Here is a 22,330-nt window from a genome sequence, read left to right on the forward strand (position 1 = left end):
TGTTAGGAAAGTGTTGGATGTCTTGAGAAAAGAACAGTTATTTCTGAAGATGTCTAAATGTGACTTCGGAAAACTTCTTTAGTGCATTTGGGCCACACAGTTGGAGGAGGTGAGTTGAATATTGACCCCTCTAAAGTTTCGTTCATTGTGATTTGGTCAACACCCAAATTAGCTACAAAAGTAAGGAGTTTTCTAGGAGCAGCACAGTATTGGAGGAAGTTTATTGCCAATTTCTCCTCCATAGCAGCTCCACTACATGTGTTGACCAGTGTGAAGGTTTCCTTCCAATGGGGAGGAAAACAAAAAAAGTGTTCAATGCTTTGAAACAAAAGATCAGTTCAGCCCCAGTTTTAGCATTGTTGGATTTGAAACAATCCTTTGAAATAAAAACATATGCAAGTGACTACGCCATGGTTGCAGTTCTTTTACAACATGGTAAGCCCATTTCATGTCACTCTGAAATTTTTAATGGTGATGTTATTAATTATCCTACGTATGATAAAGAGCTTTATGCATTGGTGCAAAGTCTAAAGAAATGGAAGCATTATTTGATGAGAAAAGAAACCATTATTCACACTGATCATCAGCCTCTGCAATATCTGCAATGTGAAACCAAATTGTAGTAGTCAAAGCACTTTAATTGGATGGAATTTTTACAGAAATTCCACTTGGTAATCAGGTACAAGAAAGGCATTTATAAAAGAGTTGTTGATATGCTTTCTAGACCGGTTGTAAATGTACCCATTTTACTCAAGAATAATTTTGTTTTGCCTAAAAGTTATGTTGAACAATACACACAGGATGCTGACTTTCAAGAGGTATATTTAAACTTGAGTCAAGGCCACCAAGTTGAGGAATTAGACTACCATGTACATGATAATGTGTTGTATCATTTGGGAAAACTTTGTGTTCCATAGGGAGAGAGAATAAATGTCACAAGGGAAGCGCACACTTTTGTTATTGCTGGACATTTTGGTGTAAGTAAAACAGTGGAAAATCTTCAAAGGTATTTTTATTGGCCTCGTATGCTTGAAAGTGTGTCACATTTTATAAGAGGTTGTTCATTGTGTGCAGTCAGTAAGCTTAGTAATAGGAAACTAGGATTGTACACACCACTTCCAGTGCCTTCACAACCATGGGAAAGTGTTTATATGGATTTTGTAGGAGGCTTTCCTTTTTCAAGGAAAGGTCATGATTATTGGTATGTAGTTGTGGATAGGTTTAGCAAGATGTGCATGTTAATGCCTTGTAAAAAGTAATTTACAGCTAAACAAATAGCTCAAGTTTTCTTTCAAAATGTATGGGTTCATTTTGGATTGCCTACTTCTATTGTAAGTGATCGTGATTCTCGATTTGTTGGGAATTTTTTGTCAAGTTTATGGAGCTTGATGGACACCAATTTGAAGAAAAGTATAGCCTTCCATCCGCAAACAAATGGTTAAATTGAAGTGGTTAACAGGACAGTTATTCATTTGCTAAGATGATATTGCAGTAAACATCCTAAGTTGTGGGATGAACAGTTGCATTATATTCAACATGCTTGCAACTGAGAAAAACACTCTTCTACTCTAATTTCACCTTTTGAAGCATGTCTTGGTTATTTGCCTAAATCGCCTTTGGATTTCATCTTTGAGAAAGATACAGTAGCTATAGATGGACATAGTGACATAGATAGACCAAATAAATTCATTGAGCAAATTTAGTTGATTCATCAAACAATTCAAGAACGGCTAGAAAAGAGTCAAGGCAAGTATAAGGCAAGGCATGATAAGCATCGTGTGGATCATTAGTTTCAAGCAGGTGATGAAGTTTGGCTATACATTAGCAAGGAAAGGCTTCAAGGTGAAGGTAAAAACTGAAACCAATTCGTTATGGTCCATTTAAAATTTTAGAAAAGATTAGTAATAATGCTTTCAAGCTTGATTTGCCTTCATATATGAAAATATATTTCCTTTGTTAATGTGGAAAATTTGAGATTGTATGAACCTCCTTTGATTGAAGATCAAGGAGAGAATGTTCAAATTCCATCTATTGAAGACTTTTCTCCAGAATTCCATGATGTGCTTCAACAAGACATTATACTTGACAGAAGGACAAGGACAGCTAAAAGGGGAAATATTGATTATCTTCGGGTGGGTCTCAAAGGCACATATCCATAAAAGGCCAAATGGATTAAAGTGGGGAAGGTGAGGGAATAGTACCCTCATTTGTTCAATAACTGAAAGTGATCATTTTTGGGTCCAAAAGGCTTTCAGTGGGGAGGAGTGATCAGGTGCTCAGAATTATGCTCAAAAACCTAAGTGTCAGAATATTCTCAAACTCATCTTTAGATTTAATATCTCGTCATTCTGAATCCAACGATGCCAACGACACTCAAATCTGAGTTCGTATGTAGAAGTTAGAGCAAGTCAAAGTTCAAATTTAACTTGCCTGCATGGCAGGATTAGGATGATGTGACAAGGTCTTTAGCGAATAAGGAGGCACCAAGTGGCAACCCTCCATTGGCCCTTGCATATTGCATATCGCATATCATAGTGGTAAGTGGTTTAGGTTAAGAATCAACCCCCAGGCAGAGCCGGTTGCAATTTGTGATATCGCATAGTGCAGTCGCAGGAAATGATCGGCGAACAGACATTGGCCCCGACACCGGCAAGGTTGGGAGTTGTGATGCGATGCAAACGCATATTACAATTGCAACGACAACAAGAATCGACCCCAAAAAGCATTGGGTTGTGATGCAATATCGGCCCTAATTGCGATGCAGTAAACCGCAATCACCTATCGCAATCACACAAGACGGCAGACCCCCGCAGTTTATCACCTCCAGACATCGTCGATTGCGATATGCAATAGAAACAACAGGATATGGTCCACGATGTGGAGAAATTCTTACCCGGTTAGCGGATTTTGGGGTTAATTCGTAGTTTTCTGCGGGTTTTAGAGCATTTTGTGGAACGAATAGAGGAAGAACTAGGAGAAGTCATAACTCCTTTAGTTCTTATCCAAATTTTATGCAAAAATAGTCAATTCTAGTAGTTTTGGGTATCCTGGACTCATTGAGATATGTTTCAGAGGCATCTAAGCATTGCAAATACACTTTTGATGTAATTTGAGCATAATAGAGAGGCCCAAGCCATTAGAAGCTAGTCCAAGGAGACATAGCCCAGGAGGGGTGATCTCCTTTATCATTTGCTTGTTGTGTGTTATATTTTGATGTTCTTTGCTGTTATATTGTCGTTGTTCAGCATATGTTTTTTATGTTAAACTATTTATAACATTTCCATAAGAAACTCTCATGGGAATCTGTTAATTATGCAAAAGTTTTGAATCCTTAAGCACTTGAAAAAGAAAATGATAAGCATATTGGGTTTATTTCTAAATGGGGAATTAACACAACATTACTAATCTTCTCCAATTCAGACCACCCAAGGGCGTCAAGGATAATTGACCCTATGACCTCCCGATCAGTGAGGCACTTAACAAAATGGACTCGACCAGTTGAGCTAACCCTTGGGGGTGTTGGAGGGAGTTGTGTGCTTGAAGTTGGGTTTCCATTCTAAATCTTGCCTTGAACTACTTGGCATTGGAGAGAAATTGGTTTTTGTTGTTTCATATCTCTATTCAACAAGGTATTCAAAATTTGATGTTAAACAATAGAGATTTGTTGCAATGTAAGTGTTGTGATACCTAAACATATGGCAATAGGGAGTTGTTAAGTTGGATTATTTGTAATTAACCTTGGATATTCCAATGGTTAGCTCAATAGAATATATCGTAAAATTACTACTACTACAACATGTCTTATCCTTGCTTGGAAAATAGATGCTTACAACACATTACTATTATGCTAGTACAATATCATACAAGTTCTAACATCAATAAAAACCATGCCTGAAAATAACTTCTAGGTAGAAGGAAGCATGTGTAACTTCATATCATTCCATGATATTTCTAATAGCCAGCTGAAACATTTTTACCAAGGTTGGTTAGAGGGAGTGGGCTTATTCACATGCCAAGAAGCCAATTTCTTTTTCCTCTTAGTGGTTATCCTTGTAGGGTAATAAGGAGTATCTAGAAATTAATTCACTATATTATTGCCTTCATCATCTTGTTAAGGTTGATTCCATCATGATTACTCTTTCACTGCCTCTTAAAAATATGGAGGTACATGATTCCAACTGAGGATATGAAAATAGGAGCATACCAAGCCATTTCACTCAATTAGAGAGCCCCCTTCCTAGTAACTGAAAATACAAAATGAATTCTAAAGACAATAGCTAAATTATGTTCATAACATATGGAATAGCATATATGAAGATAGGTATATATATTACAGTTTGAGTGAAAGAGAAATCTTAAAGTTGTTGTCGTTGTTGTTGTTGGGTCACTTTTTATAATTGGGACATATGTCTTTCTTGGTTTGTATTATTGTTGAATTAAGGAGTAATATAGGATGTGATATAGTTGAAACAAATAAATATATAGATATGGTGATCGATAAAAATAATATTGTTTGTTATAAATAACCAAAAAAACACAATTTATTCAAAATTGTATGGAATTTCAAGTAAAAATCAAAACACAAATTAAATTTTGCCCTAAATTAATATTGATAAATATTAATTTATGCTCATAAACGTTAGCAAAATAACTAAATTTGTCACTCAATTTCCTCAATTTCTTTCTAAAACCATCCCAATTTCACTTGATTATTACCTTTCACATAAAAAGCATCCAATCTTCAATCATTGGGTTTGCATTTCTGACTCATATTTTTATATCAGAAACTTATTTTGTCCAAACTTGGTTGGTGAAAAATCGAGGGGAATTCATTATCACTCTTCCAAGGACATATCATTTAGAATTTAACCATGGTAAATTAATCTATTTTGCTTTCTACAATTTTCTATTTCTTAGAATAATGAAATACAAAAATAAAAATAAAAAATACACACTAAAGAAGTGAAAAGAATGATGAACAATCAAGTTTCAACTCTTATATACAAAAAAGGGTCAAAATGTCACAATTATATATATTGATTAATCTATTATCATTTAACATTTAACCTCTACATACCTATTCTTCACCATGCATTTATATGTTTGGAATGCATGTTTTTATGCTATCATAAGGTTTGAAAATATATATATATAAATTTAGTTCTATATTTTTTAAAATTTAATAATTTAATAATGTTTTAATTATATAGAAATTTTTTAATATCAGAATTTGTATATATGAGATTAGTAATGAAAATATAATTAAAATGAATTTTATTTTTTGGAAAAAAATATTTTATAAAGTTACCAACATTCCTATAATGCTAATAAGTAAAAACATTGTTATTGATATTATATTGTATTACGTTATTTTTAACGAATAATGTGGAGGACTACTGCTTTCAATTCCTCTTCTAAAAAGGTCTAGTGAATGTTTGTGAAATTTTTTGGTTTAAAATATTGCATTTAATTTTTAACACAATAGAAATAAAAAATTTATGGATATATGTTTGAATTGTAAAAATTTACAATATACTAGGTAAATTTTTTTCATTTGAAAATGTTGAAACCAAAGAGTTTTGAAAATCTTTTTGGTTTATATTATTGTATTCAATATTTAATACAGTGAGACCCAAAAGTTATGAAAATACACTAAATTTCAAAAGCTTATATTAAATTAAGTGATTTCTTGTTGTTTGAAAATTATTATGATTGGTGTATTACTCATTAGGTTGGTGATAAGTTTAAAGTGTTTATGATGAGAATCGAATAGATTTTTTTTTATATTTATGAGGTTAATTAATCTATGGGCCAAAAAGTGTACATCTTATTCTAACATTTCAATACATTTCTATGCAAAAGGAAAAAATTAAATGCAAGAAATATGAGAAGGGGTATAGACATGGTATCTCATATTCAGTTTTGCTTGAGGTGTTGCTTTATTTATCTAGGTATGCTCCTCAAGGAGGATCACTTATTCTAGTTGGGTTGAATCGCAACACCATGTTCTTAAGACACATCACCTTTGTTGGGATTTTCATTACATATTCTATTTGTGAACCATGATATATTGTATCCCAACTCATGTTTTTAACATGGAGCCCTCTCTAAGGTGGATGTACATTCCATAGTGAAGTACAAAGTGTTGTTTCATCTCTACTTATTTTTCCCCACACCCTTAGTATGCTTTACATTCTGATTCTATTCATTATTTTATCTTCATGTGTCACATCATAACATATGTGAGTTTGCTCTTAATTGAAAGGAGACAATTGAAAATATTGTAGACTCCTCTTTCTTCCCAATTGAAAAAATGTGATTAAAGAAGCTGTTGAAGAAGAAATAGTCATTAGAAACACATAACTAATCACTTTTCCATCATGAAATCCCATGTTACTCCTTTATATATATATTCCTAGGGATGCCAAGTTATTAATTTTCAATTTACTTAAAAACACATTTTTATGATTTGGCATTGTTTATCGTCCAAAATAATTTATCTCCCTGATCTCATATTATATCGTATAATTTTTTCGAACTATGATGAAAAGAAGTATTAACAAATTGCACCTTCACTATTCCATTGAAAGGAAACACAGAGACATGGGGTGGCCAATACATCCTAGTAAAAGGAATTAATCCATTTGAATAATCTTAAAAATGTACTTCAATTAACATTATCAAAAAATTCAATTTGTCTAACTAATATGTGGGTTGGACAAAAAATTATAAGATAAAAGTGAAACAAATGTAATGCATTAATGCATGTAATCCTTATTGAGGAAACTAAGCAATAGGTGGCCTCTTAACAAATTATTTGAAGTAATGAAGTCAATATGTAATATTTGGTGAGCAAATTTACAATTGGCTCTTTAGAACCAAATGAATAGTCAAATCTTCAATATACTCTTGGTGTTATAGTGGTAGTAGGAAGATTTAATCCAAGGCCTATTCAATATTTCTCCAACATATTATCAATTAACATCAATTCACCATAGTAATGTTTTTTTTTTTATTAAAAACCTTCCAACTAGAAAGATTTATATGTAACATTTAAAATCATAAATCATGGTCTATATAATGATAACTAAAATAACATACTTCATATTATTTGTTTTGTATGTAAAACTTTAAAACTCACTAAAATTTGTGAAGCTTTATGGATTGCAAAAGACAATTAATTTAGCAAAAAATAACAAGTTTACTTCTAAAATCACCAATTTCAAACATTGAAAAGACTACTTAAAATATAAATCTAGAATAAATATTAAATTCTAAAAAAAAAACACATTGAATATTAAATTTTCTCACTTCATCTCATCACAATATATAATCTCACTTCATTTATAAATTTTCTCATGACATAATATCTTATTTTATAGTTTTCATATTAGAGACTAGAAATATTTGTTGAGGTTTCTAAACTTTAAGATAAATTCTCATCCTTAAAATTTTCCCTAGTAGTGTTGCATGAAATATGCATGGTTTCCTATGGATGGGAATGGGATTTAGCTATTTAGTGCCTTATTGCTATGATTTTGCATTAATGTTATATGTATATGTATATGTATATGTGTGTGTGTATTTTCAGAGAATATGTGTGTGTGTGTGTGTGTGTGTGTGTGTGTGTGTGTCTATATATATATATATATATATATATATATATATATATCTGTGTGTGTGTGTGTGTGTGTGTGCACTGATTAATGCAGTCCTTTTATTAGTATGGTTAAGATCTGTGTAAGGATATGATAATCCATTTCTTTTTTATTGACTGATGAGCTCAATTTTCTAAGTTGAGACTATGGCGATTAAGAGCCATAATGAGCCTGTACAAGAATCAATATTATACTCACAGCACAAGGAAACCCATTGGTGTAACTAGAATGATGAGGTGTATAAACCTAACTAATATGAACATAAGAATGCATGGAAGCTTTTTAACTAGTCGTGGTTATGCAAAAGGAGAATGCATGTTATTTATATAATGTAAGAATGTGTGTGTATATATATACATATAAGTGGGTGAGAATTGTTGAATTCTACGTTGAGGTCTGGGTGAATGACTACACTTCTTAGCCTTCACAGGGTGTACAATCAATTTGTCATGACAAGGGTGTGAGGGCATAATATTCCACTTTAAAATAGACCTACAAAGTCAAATTACTCCACAGTCCCGTGCCAAGAGGATTCAAGTCATGCACTAATGGAATATATAAATAATGGACATACGTTTTTTATATAAAGTGATTTATATTATGCGTGTGTGTGTGTGTGTGTGTTTGTACTAAGCAGAGTCGGGGCTTATTCCCATGTTTACCCAGGTCGGGGATGAACTAGCTGGGCATGACAGTTATCACTCCCGGAGGAAGTCGGGTCGATCTTTGAGTCGGGGGTCGAAAGGTCAGGGTTGGTTTCATGTATCTACCATAATGGGAATTCGACTCTAATGAAATGGTGGAGGTTTAACGCACCAGATCTACAGTTGAGCAGAGGCCCTACCTAAACGAACAATGACACAATTGTTTATAATCATTGATTTGTATGGTGCATCATGGTCGTGGATGTTGGACAACGAGAGTATTATAGGTTGTATATACGTATGTATGTAATTATGTATAAAGTTTTAAGTATATATATGATGTGATATATGTATGTATACAATATCTTTATATATATACATACATACATACATAGATATATATATATATATATATATATATATATATATATATATATATATATATATGTATGTATGTATGTATGTATGTATGTATGTATGTATGTATGTATGTATGTATGTATGTCATGACTATTTGTATACATGCAAAGAAGTAGTGCACATTGGGTGTGGTATGGATGTATACCGAGGTAGGTGACATTGCTTAGTAGAGAGGTAATGTGCCACGTGGGTGCCATGTGGTAGAAGAGAAAGGATTTTCATCTGAGAAAAGTTCCCACTGAGAATCGATGTTGGAAAATCATGGTGTCTCATGGAGGCTTTAAGCTTGAACAAACATGATTTTACTCCATATAACCACTTGTATAAATATGGGAAGAGGCTCAATACAACAAATTGTGGGGATTCATAGGAGGAACCAATGGATATAAACTCTATGGGGATTTCCCCTTCAACATTAGCAATGGAGGAGGGGGAGGTCCCACCATGATATGGACCAATAGATGAAATGAGGGTGATTCATTGTGGATGTTTCGGCGGGGTTCTTCTCTTGTGATGTTAGCGGAGGAGGTACGAGGTACCACTTACCATCAGATGGATGGAACGATGGATGGCCATCAGATCGTGACTAGGAACATTGAACGAAATCATGAGCACGAGAGGGGAGCACCGCCTGTATTTATATTAACACACACACACACACACATATAAATGAGTTAACATATAATTTATATTGTATCAATGCCCCCATTTAGGCGTAGAAGGGTAAGGCAGGATGCATGGCATTGAAATGCATTACATGGATGAGATGTATGGCCTATTGTGGTAGGCCATGTGGGAATTACGTGGATTCCACATGGATGCCTCATGGAAAATGAGAGAGATAATGACATATTTAAACCAATAAAACTTTGAAGGAGCATAATTTGTAATCCACTTGCCCAAATAGGGAAAATTTCGATATCACCAGAAGTGTCTCATTGAGATGATTGTAGAAATTCCTTGTAGATTCAAACTGTAGATTGTAATATGATAAAACAATTGACTTGAATCTACTCTACTCATCAGACGAAACAATAAGTGATCGATGAAATCACGAAGCATAAAAGAGAAAGAATTCAATCACACATAACACAATAATTTTATGGGGGAAGCCACAGCTGAAAACCCTTACTATCAGTATATTGCATTAATCAGAAAATATGAGAATATTACAATGCTTTTCTCAATCCCAAACAACCTCTGCACTATCTCAATCTATCTCACTGCTTCACAAACTATCTCAAGCCAATACTTAGTCAATTCTATTATCTACCGAGCTCTTATTTCCTTGCACAGTTTCCTAGGGAATTAGCCCATATTTAATTAGGAATTCCTCAATTATGAATTTCACAATCCTCATAGACCTTCCTTTGATTGCATGCACCACCTGTACAATTAGGATGATTATACAATTGATATTACATTGTCCTTGAACTCCAATCTCAACTGGGTCTTTCTTTGATCTGACATGCATGAGTTAATTATGAGTGAATCTTTAGTTTATTGGTTGATCAGTGTTGGTTACACCTAAATACTATAGGTTACACCACACTATTGTATCTCCACCAATTCCTCTATCTTTTGGAACTAGTTTAACTGAATTTAACTCAGCTAAACTGAATTAAATAATTACAACTCAAAATAAACTCAACCGGGGCTCCTAAAAAGTAGGAGACACTCTACATGACTCTAGTTAGACTCCCAACTTGAATTAACCGAGCCAACTAAGTAAAATTAACTTATTTAACAATTACAAGTTACTATGAGATTTTGAATTACAATTTAATTCCTAATTTAATTCAAGGACAAAATTAAATTAGGATTTTCTTGTTGCATTTTCAACACTCCCTCTCAAAAAGAAAGGGATTATCTATTACCCCGATCCTACCTCTATGAAACTCAAATTTGCATCTTAACAATTCCTTCGTCAAAATATTTGCATCCTTCTCCTCTGTCGAAATGTATTTCAGCAATGTGATTCTCCTTTGCACACAATCTCGTAGATAGTGATACCGAATGTCAATATGCTTGGACCGATCATGAAAAACTGGATTCTTAGATAGTTTGATACAACTCTGATAGTCACAATAAATCACTATAGGATCCATCTACTGACTAAATAACCCAACAAGGATCTTCCTCATCCACATAACCTCACAAGATGCTTGGCTAGTAGCCATGTACTCTACTTCTGCTGAAATGAGTGCAAATGATCTCTGCTTCCTACTGTACCAAGAAATTGTTGTTGGCCCAATACTGAAGATTCCCCCTGATGTGCTCTTTCTATTAGATGGACTCCCTATCCAATCTGCATTTGTTAAGCCGTGAAGGTTCACTCGCTCTATTCGTCTATACCAAATACAAAAGTGAGTGGTGCCTCTAAGGTATCTCAACACATGTTTAGATTCCTTCCAATAAAGATTGGTTGGCTTAACCATGGATTGACTAAGATGGTTAACTGCAAAACACATGTTTGGTCGTGTGTTCACCAAATACATAAGTGATACTACAAGCTATCTGTCAATAGTAGCCTCAACTACTTAACCTGAAGTAGCATCTTCCTTCCTCCAATTACCTTCTAGAGGAGTTTCCATCAATTTGATGCTCTCCATGTGGAACTTGTTCAATATCTTGTTGGCATACTTTCCCTGAGAGACAAACAATTCCTCATCTCCTTGCCATGTTTCCATACCAAGAAAGTAATGCATGATCCCCAGGTCTTCATCTTGAATTCTCTTGCAAGATCATATTTGCAAGACTTTATTAACTCCTCATCACCTATTAGAATCAAATCATCGACATATAATACTATAATCAACAATTTACCTTCAACCACAATATCGTAAAGGTTCATATCTGCTTCACTTTTGGTGAAGCCCAACTCGGTAAAGTAACTATCAATTATGGTGTACCAAGCATGGGGTGCTTGTTTTAGTCCATACAACGCTCGCTTGAGTCTACACATGTGTGACTCTTTGTTGAAGGTCTCAAATCCTTCTGGATGCTCAATATACACCTCTTCCTCAATCATACCATTGAGGAATTTGTCTTTACATCCATCTACGTTGATAGTGATAGAATAGATATGATTGAAGAGTACCTTTCTACTGGATAAAGTGTCTCATCGTAATCAATTCCCTCCACTTGAGAGAACCCTCTAGCCACAAATCTAGCCTTGTGTTTCTCCACACTCCCATCTACTACTTTCTTTACCTTGTAAAGCCATATGGAACTCACCACTGACTTGTTTGTTGGTCTTCGGACAACTTCCCAAACATTTTTCTGATAATGGAGTCATACTCCTCAACCATGGCATCAACCCATACTCATTTTTTCATTGCTTCCTCGAATGAGGATGGTTCAACCTCTACACTCTCGCTCATCAGAGCCACGTAGCCAGTGTACCGATCTGGCAACCTCCTCTACTTGTATTGTGATGTGGGTGCTCCCACATTGTCTCTAGCATCATGCATCGATATGTCAACCTTTCTGGTGAACTTCCTTCCATCTCTAGAAGTCTCTGCATGAGTGGCTACTTCCACTATTTTCTCCTCTGCATGTGGTTGCTCCACATCATCTTGAGGTTCTTCCTCTGGAGCTAAAATCTCCTCTTCTCCATGCAACTGAAGCTCCCTCTCAAGTGAACATCTAATGGCATTCTCTTAATTGAACTTCACATATCTATGAACCATTTTCATCTTGTGAGATGGTAGGTACACCCAATAGTTGTGAGGTGTATCATTGTACCCCACAAATATGCCCAACTCAGCTGTTGGCTCTAGATTTTTCCGTGCATCCTTGGTAACATGACATTAGAATGATTAACCAAAGATCCTAAAGTGTGCCACATCTGGTTTCTTACTTGAAAAATATTCTTCTAGTGCACTCATCCCGAGAATTCAATGATGGATTTTGTTCTGCAAATAAACAGTTTTGTTGCATCCTTCGTCCCACAAGTGCAACAGTAGGTCTTGATCATGTGACTTCACCCATGCAACTCCCACAATACCTTTGTTCTTATTTTCAACCACCCCATTCTGTTGTGGGTTATGAGGTGCTATTAACCCTCATCGAATGCCTTTTGAGCACATAAGTTCTTGAATTCATTCGACACATATTCTCCATCGTTATCACTTCTGAGAGATTTAAATTTCCTACCAGTATCTTTTTCAAAAAGTGTTTTAAATTCACAAAATTTAGCGAACGTATGATCTTTCTTTTGCATGAAGAAAATATAGTGCTTACAAGAAAATCATCAAAAAATATTACATAATACCTATGCTTGGTCGTGGAGGCTATCGAGAACAGTCCACACACATATGTGTGAACTCGATCAAGGATCGCTTGCGCTCAACTATTTTTATCATGAAAGGAATCTTTGGTGTACTTATCCAATGTACACTCTTTGCATGTGTCTCTTTTCTCTAGTGTACCCTTGGGAAGTCTTGTAGAAATTTGTTGCATTATCTTCAAAGCTCCGTGATGCAAGTGACCCAATATTTTATGCCACAACTCACCGAGTCTCAGCTCTGCACCTTCTCTACTTTAGTTCTCAAAAAAGTGAAATCTTCTACATCAAATTTGTATAGGTTCTTCACCTGAACCCCAATCTGCTTCACCTGTCCTAAGACTATGTGACGAAGGAAAGCCTTTCCCTTATTAAATATCACATCATAGCCATGGTCCTCCAACATGGAAACTAAAACCAAATTCTTCTTCAAACTTGGAACATACATAACATCTTTTAATGTGAGAGGAGAACTGGACTCCCTTCGAAAGGTAACAATACTGATGTCGGTCACACTATACCTCCCATCATCTCTCATCTCAATGTGGATCTGGAGGTCCTTATTCTCCAAGTCACTAAAGAACTCTGTGTTGTCGGTCATATGGAATGAGGCTCCACTATCCAAGTACCACACACTACCCATCACTAATGTCTCCATGCAAGTGATGAGGGTGAAATCTAGCTTGAATTGTGAAGCAAGAGCTTCACCTTCCGCTCCTCCTGAGGGTTTCTTACTGGAATTCTTGTGCGGACACTTTGTGGTATAGTTTCCCAACTCGTGACAATGAAAACATTTAATTTTCGACATGTCCTTCTTCTTGCCGCCTTGACTAGAATATGATTTGGAATGGGATGACTTCCCCTTCCCTTTCTTTGCCTTTCTAGCTAAGTCATAGTTATCCTCATCATCATGCTTGGATGAGGATCCATCTATGGAGTTCCACCAAATCTCTTCTTGTACCAAGTCAGACCATAATCGCTCCCACTTTGGTATCTTCTCTCTCCCATTAACTGAGTCTTGGTAGTTGTGCCAGCTCTTGGGAAGGTCTAGAAGTGCTAGGCTCACCAGATCGTCTTCAACAACTATAACACCGACACTTACAAGATCATACCACCCTTAGGTAAACTTGGTCAGGTACTTTGGTATTGTGTCACCCTTCTCCATCTACATTTTTTTGAGATTATCCTTTAGTGCTAGCTTCCTGTGGTCAATGTTGTTTTAAAATAGGTCCTTCAAGGCCTTCCACATTGCAAATGGATTTTTCTTGCCATGGAGGTTCAAGACAATATGATCTCAAACTCCTTCTAGGATAATCCTTTCGCCTTTGCCACACATTTTATCCACTCTGCTAGATTATAAGCATCAGTTGACTTAGCAATATCTTTTTTTATGAATTCGTTAAGCTTGTTGTCTTCCAACACTTCCTCTATTTTTCCCTTCCAAGCAATATAGTTCGAACTACCCTCAAGGGTATATTTGAGTCTCTATCCGTAGAACGACATATTGCTGGCTCTGAAGTATGATACTGCAAATTTGATTTCTCTTGCAAAAGACAAACTCGTATTCTCCTCTTTTATAGTGACTTCAACTCTGATACCATGTAGAAATTCCTTGTAGATTCAAACTGCAGATTGTAATATGCTAAAACAATTGACTTGAATCTACTCTAAACATTAGTAGAATCAATAAGCGATCGATGAAATCACGAAGCATAAAAGATAAATAATTCAATCACAGGCAACACAATAATTTTCTAGGGAAATCCACAACTAAAAATCCCTGCTATCTAAATATTGCATTAATCCGAAAATATGAGAAGATTACAATGCTTTTCTCAAGCCTGAGCAACCTCTGCACTATCTCACTGCTTCACAACCCAGCTCAAGCCAATTCTGCTGCCTACCAAGCTCTTATTTCCTTGCACAGTTTCCTAGGGAATTAGCCGATATTTAATTGGGAAATTCCTCAATTATGACATATGCAATCCTCATAGGCCTTCCTATGATTGCATGCACCACCTGTACAATTTAGATGATTATACAACTGATAGTACACTGTCCCTAAACTCCAATCTCAACTGGGCCTTTCTTTGATCTGACATGCATGAGTTAATTATGAGTGAATCTTTAGTTTATTGGTTTATCAGTGCTGGTTACACCCCCCTACTGGATTTTCCACTAATTCCTCCATCAATTGGAACTATTTTAACCAAATTTAACTCAATTAAATTGAATTAAATAATTACAACTCAAAATAAACTCAACCAAGGTTCCTAAAAAGTAGGAGACACCCTATATGACTCTAGTTAGACTCCCAACTCGTTTTAATTGAGCCAACTAAATCAAATTAACCTAGTTAACTATTACTCCCCAATCGAGGTGCGAGATGGCGGTAATAAGACCTGCATACGAATGAGGTTGATTATCCCAATGTGCCTCCTCGCCACCCACCATATGCATGAAGCTCATGGAGCGATGACTCTTTGCATGCAAGGAGTTAATGCCATCCTCGAAGGTGGAAGAGGCATAAGTGTGGATGGGAGAGCCAATGTTTTCTGTGGTAAGTTTGGAAAGTTTCTTGATAGTGAATTATGTTTCCCTCGGTTCTAGTCCTCGCAGAAAGGTGGCTTGGAGAAGGCTCCATTGGTGCATTTTCCTTAGGCTCGGGTTCTGTCGTGGTTGTTTCAAGCTCTGGTTCACGGGTCCCCTGCTCCATGGCGACCCTTGGAAGCTTTGTGTTTCTGGGTTAAAGCTCGCATCTAGGTGGTTTACAGGGTCTCTGTTTATTAGTCAAATTAATTGCAGGTATTGAATTCTCATGGCTTGTTCCACCTTTGGAAAGGGCAATGTTTCCCAGAGCTCGCGCGACCAAAGGAAAAGTTCCAAGGAATACCCTAAGGGTAATAAACCAAGCTCCATTGGGGGTAGATATCAAGGCCGAAGGTCAGTTTGAAGAATCATCAATGAAGCAGAAATATCATATCATGAGGGCACCTCAACCCAGGTTTGTCAACTAATCGGGGAACGTGAAGAAGAGCTTAATTAGAAAGCAGGGATTATGGACATTGATTTAGATGACTGGAAAACATTAGTGCCTGATCCTGGTCATAACTGGGGTAGGGAAACTCAGTTTAAGCAAATGTTGCACTTGTATTGGTTGATGAAGAGCCTCCTGGCCAAGGCATTAGATCAAATTCTGTCTAGTGGGGCCGTGACCACTCATGGGTTTCCATATTATAATAAGGAATTTTAGAAAATACAGTTTTAGTTACAGAAGAAGAATGGGTGTGTCAGCTGTATTGAGTGGCACATACCATGCATCCCTCAAACAGAGCTCTCGGGCTCCAGCACAAAGGACCCTGCTCTTGTCGAATCTGCAGAAGATGATTAACTTGGTGTCTATCCCTTTTGTCTTTATTTTTATTTTATGCGGTAGGCCTGTAATGTCCAGTATGCTTATAGTTATGTCTACACTTATTTAGATTCTAGGTAGTACAAATACAATCAGACTTACCTAGCATGGATGATTAGACTTATCACATTTTGTTATTGGATGGCTTATCATGGCGTTAGGTGGCCAACAGATCTGGTTTCTCTTTGGGCAGGTTGAGGCCACCTAACCATATGGATATGGATGTAACTTGCCCTATTTTGACGTTAATGAAAAAGAAAGGTCCTACTAAGCTTACAAAAAAAAAACTTAGTTAACTATTACAAGTTGCTATGAGAATTGGAATTACAGTTTAATTCCTAATTTAATTCAAGGACAAAATTAAATTAGGATTTTCTTATTGCATTTCCAACAATGAGTGTGATCGTGACCTTTGCTCTAGGTTTCAAAAACTCAAAGTTAAGTCCAAAAAAAGTATAAATATTACCCCATCTCTCTAACTACACTAAGGAAATTGGGATACTAAGTGAACACTTCAGCAAGGGTAAGGTGGGGTATTTAAAAATTGGTATTAGAGCATCCAGGTTCAACATTTGGACTGGATGAGCTCTATCACAGGAAAGTGACAGCAGGGTTCCTACAAAGAGGTTCCATATTGATTTTAGAAAAATAGATAAAACAATTGTTTAGGTGTTAAAAGTCATTTTGTGATTGATGGATTGCATATTAACTGCAATGATGTTCGACATATTATTTTAATGAATGCCTTGTAAATGTATGTGCTTGTTAGTTTCACGTTGAAGGTCGAAAGAACTGGTGGTTGTGACCTTGCAAATTGTCATTTCTTTGATTCCTGCATCACTGCTTACATGTTGGTGAGTTTCATTATTTGAAGCATGCCATCAATATAGGTTGAGTGCTGTCATCTTGCATACTTGGAATAATTGTGCATGAGAATGTCTCTATGATGTGAGGGATATGGGAAATCCTTGTATTGTGTATCCTGAATAGCATGGCTTGTGATAAATAAAGGTAAACATATGTATATGTACAAATTTATTGGGAGTGTGAGAGTCCCATTGTCTTATTGATATATGGCAAAGAACCTTGGTAGAGGTTGGAAACTTCTATATGATGATCTCATCAATTATTTTTTCTTTACGAATGCTTGTACTTCATGGCTAATGCATTTTTTGTTTAAGGAATAGGGTGCAAACTATGAAAATGGTTGGTTGAGGCATGTAAAGGTTGTTATCTCGATATGAAATAGAGCATTCATGTGTTATACTTGAATTGGATGAGTTTAAAGGCATGGTTTATCTGTAGAACTTGTAGATAAAAGGCTTTGTATCTCCATTAGAGAGTGTTGTTCTTGGTGATTGTTGGCATGTGAAATTAGGTGTTGGGCATGGCACTATATTTGAGAGACCATATATATACATTGATTGTGATTTTTCTTGCATATGTACGACACATTTCATAAATGTGAAAAGTTACATGTTATAAAGTGATAGAAGCTTATATGTTAATGACATTTAAATAACTCTTGAGACTACAATATTAGAGTTTATATTGAATTATTATGAAGCCTCTTGTGTTTCCTCATCCTCTTCAATTAATATTTAATTTTCACGTATGGGGTATTTTCCTAGTATAAAGTAATTGAAGAATGTGGCACAGATAATGAGATTGCGATATTAGAGTCTATTTTGACTTATCAGGGTTTAGAGAACATTTCAATGGTGAGTATTCCTTCACTAGATCATACAAATTAGATAATGAGGACATGGTTGAAGATGTGGACAATAATAACGCACATGGCGGTCAATTGTATGAACTGCCTTGTTATTGCTAACCTTGGTATAAAGGTTGAATTTATTTTTTTGTTTTTGCCCTCAGTACACAGATTGAATGAAATTAGTGATGTTGATTTTGGCATAGTAGTTGGTTCCCAACTATATTTGAACTCAAGAAAGAAACTAAAATATTCTTAAAGCATGCTATAAATGAGTTGATATGTGCATGTGCATGTAAAAATTCTAGTTTTGAACTTTTGTTGAGATATAAAATATGATTATTTATGACCTAGATTTGGAGTCATGTGATTGATGTGTGAATTAAGACATGTGTGATGTTGTAGGGTAGCATACGTGGTACAATAGAACAAGACAACTAGTGTATTTTATTATAGCCACTAATGCACTAACAAGTGTGTGTACATGGCAGCGTATTGGAAGGAATTATAGGGTAAAATAGGCTGCCATAAAATCATGAAGAAGGCTCAACCTGATATTTTATTTATGAACCATTGAGAACACCGATATTTATGGGAAATTGAGTTATGTGTCTGTTGAACGTTTTTTTGCATTTGGTGTTTCACAATTGGTTTTATGATTGATTTACAATTTTGACTATGATGGGTGCATGGCCATGCCACTTTGTTTATGACTTTGAATCATTGTTTGGTCTTCTATTATTCTCATTTTTTTTCTTCTTTTATTCTTGCCTTATATGTAGTGGGGTTTTTGGATATTGTTGGGTGTTTAAGAAAGGAAATGAGCTCTGTGAGAGAGTTGATTATGACCCAATTAGAAAAGTAGGACCTAGATGAAGCCCAAGACATAAATAAGGGTAGTTGAAGGCAAGAAAGGAAAAACATGATAACCAAGTGGGGCGGTTGAGTCCAAGGAAATGATGGGAATCAAAAGGGAGTTCTCTTAATCCTAACTTTATTCCATATGTTCTTATTTATTGGATACATGATTATGTTGTTGCATTTAGATATGAAATTACCATTTTTTTCTGACACGATGGTCAGGAGCCATTCGAATGGAGAGAAGGTTGCTCGTGGATAGCATCTATTGACAAGAAAAAAAAGGCAAAATTCCTTTTTATTGATGAAAGCATGACTCTCAAATATAACCCATGCAGAGATTATGAACATGGAGAGGAAAGATGGCATGGTTCATATAAATAGATACAGTGTAGTCTTTCGATTCTATGTTACAATTTGTTGAGTCATGTGTGTATATGCATGTGTTATGTATGCATTATAATGTGCCATATGTATGTGTATTGTGTTATGTGTACATGTTATGTTATGATTGTGTAACATGTTTGGGGCAGAAAGGTATGGGACTGTCTAGGTCCACATGCTATGTATTGTTTCTGAGTGGAGGCGGGATAGCCTATGGAATCCCAATACTTGTATTGACAGAAGGATACCTGGTTTGGTAGTGCCCATACTCATGGGGTAGTGAATGGGATTATATACATACATACATACATACATACATACATACATACATACATACATACATACATACATACATACATACATACATACATACATACATATATATATATATATATATATATATATATATATATATATATATATATATATATATATATCATAAGGTGGAGGTGAACTTCTGCATTCCCTTGTTTCCTTGGAAACCAATCCAACAAATGAAAGTCAAATAGGAGAGAAGAGAATGCATTGGGTTCCTGTCGGTTAGGCAACTGATCTAGAGTGTGCATGAGAAGAGAAGGCATTGGGTGCTTGTCGGTTGGGCAACCAATCCAATTTGCATACGAGAAGAGAGAAGGCCACTAGATGCCTTCTAGGTTTGGAAAGAAATCCACTAAGGGTAAAAACATGCAGCAAATAACAATTCAAAGATAAGTATCAATATTCAATTTTGTTAATTTGAATTTCTACATTATGAATCTAATTCCATGTTCTAATTTATGATTGTTTGGATTAGGAACTAACCTGGTTTTGTTGTGATAGGAATCAAATTAAAATTCCAAGTTCACCTCATGGATAAGTTACTAATGAGGTATGATTTGAATTTAGTATAACTCCTTTATGATGAGTCTAACGAAAATTTATGTGCTTTGATGTAGGAAATCATGGAAAATTTCCTGGTTTGGGTGGCTGGAGCTAGCTGCAAGAGTAATAGAAGCAGTAGCAAAGGAATTAGAGCATCCAATAGCTTGTTGGTAAAAACATTTCATGGATAGGGCCATTATGGCACAATGGCATCAATGGTGCCAACTGATTGGCATAAAGCATGCTATGATCGGTACGATAATTTGAGGCAGGGGCATGCCTTGGTTTTGAGACCCTTTTGATGCAAGGAAACCTTGCCAAGGAATGGATCGCCTAAGGGACTAGGAAGCATAAAAGGGAGTGATTGAGATTGGAAGGTGAGTGATTGCATGGAAGGGGGGTGACCAGATTGCCCGAGGGACTGGGAAGCAAAGAAAGGAAGTTCGGGGAATAAAATTTATTTTTGATAATTAGCATCGCTAGTTGGAATTTAAGAACATTGGGAGTGTGCCCAGAAATAATGAGTCAGTAATTTTTCACTGAAGGAACAGGGAGTGCGAGGATTACAGCGTTGGACATTGGAGGAAGGTAACACTCCAAGGAAAAGAACAAATCCAAGATGGATTGAACACATCCAAAGCATCAAAGGCTCCATAGAGGGCGATTATAATATGGATAAATTACAAATTGATGTTCATCATATCCTTTGTTTATTGGTTGAAGCAAATGCATAGAAGCTTGTAAATATTGTAAATAGTTGAGTATATAAATCTCCATGAAACAATGTGTTTGTTTTTAAGTGTGTCTTTTGTGTTGTATATGGACAAAGAACACCAAGGATAATGTTCCCCCAAGGGGGAGGGATTTTTGAAAACCCTAGTCATTATCCATTGTGAAATGCATTGTAATATTTTATATAAATATTTAAAAAAAATTTGGTTAAGGGTCACAAATTCCAAGGACTAAGGAGGTTACTTGCTTGTGATTTTGGAGATTTTCTTGGTGTAGGAAATAAAATATAAATTGGTTATGTCATTTCTTGAAGGTTGGTTGGTGAATTTTAATGGCTTCATTACAAAAATTTTGAGGTCTAAAATGGGCCTCATAAATAATATTATAAAATAATAATGGAAATAATAAAATAATATTAGATTACCTCATCAAATTTTGGAGGGAGAAAAGAGAAAATACTTTTTCAACTCATATTTTCAACTTTTCTCCCTAATATTTTACTCAATTTTCAACTGAGAGCGTTCGTTGGATACAAAATTTAACTTGGAATCCAAGTAGTACCCATGTTGCATACTTTTGATGGACCCTCCTACATAAAAATGTAAAAAAAAAAAAAAAAACAAACAAACAAACAAACAAAACAAAACAAAACGTGATTGCAATCACGTTTTTTTTTATGTATTTCACATTTTTGTGTAGTAGGGTCCATCGAAAATATGTAACATGGGTACTCCTTGGATGAAAAAATAAATTTCGCATCTAGCGAGTGTTCCCGCTTGAAATTTTAAGAAAATCGTAGGGAGATAAGTTGAAGATATGAGATGAAAAAGTAGTTTTTTTATTTTTTACCTTTTTACTCTAAAAATGGTGAATCATCCCCCATGGTTGACATCATCATATTGAATCATATAAGTTCTTATAAAGTTGATTTTTGTTGTAATTTTTATTTTGAGTCCCATTTTTTACCTCAAAATATCTAATGGGCATTTTCAAAATTGATGGCGCTGCAAGAGAAAGGGTGATGCCATCCTTGCTTTAGAACGCTGGACAATGAAGTGAGGAAAATAAAATTGAAGAGGAAACGGGAAGACTTCAAGCTCGTGGGATGTACAAGACACCCACTACAACAAGCTAACCAAACACAACAAATATGGAGATAGATAGAAAATTGGTACCATTGGAAAGGTTGGCAAGATTGTGGCTGACACAGGTCATTGTTTGTGGGTTATTCAAGTAGTTGGGGAACTATGCAATAGAGGGAGGACTCATTTGAACAGTTAGAGAATAATGGAGAAAAATGAGGAGATCATTCGAACAAGAAAGGAAGAGGATGTGCAGAGGCATGATCACGGATTTCAA

Source organism: Pinus tabuliformis, chromosome 5_2 (genome assembly GCF_031772625.1).
Source record: "Pinus tabuliformis cultivar Carrire ecotype Pingquan chromosome 5_2, CPIR1, whole genome shotgun sequence".
Classification (NCBI taxonomy): Eukaryota; Viridiplantae; Streptophyta; class Pinopsida; order Pinales; family Pinaceae; genus Pinus; species Pinus tabuliformis.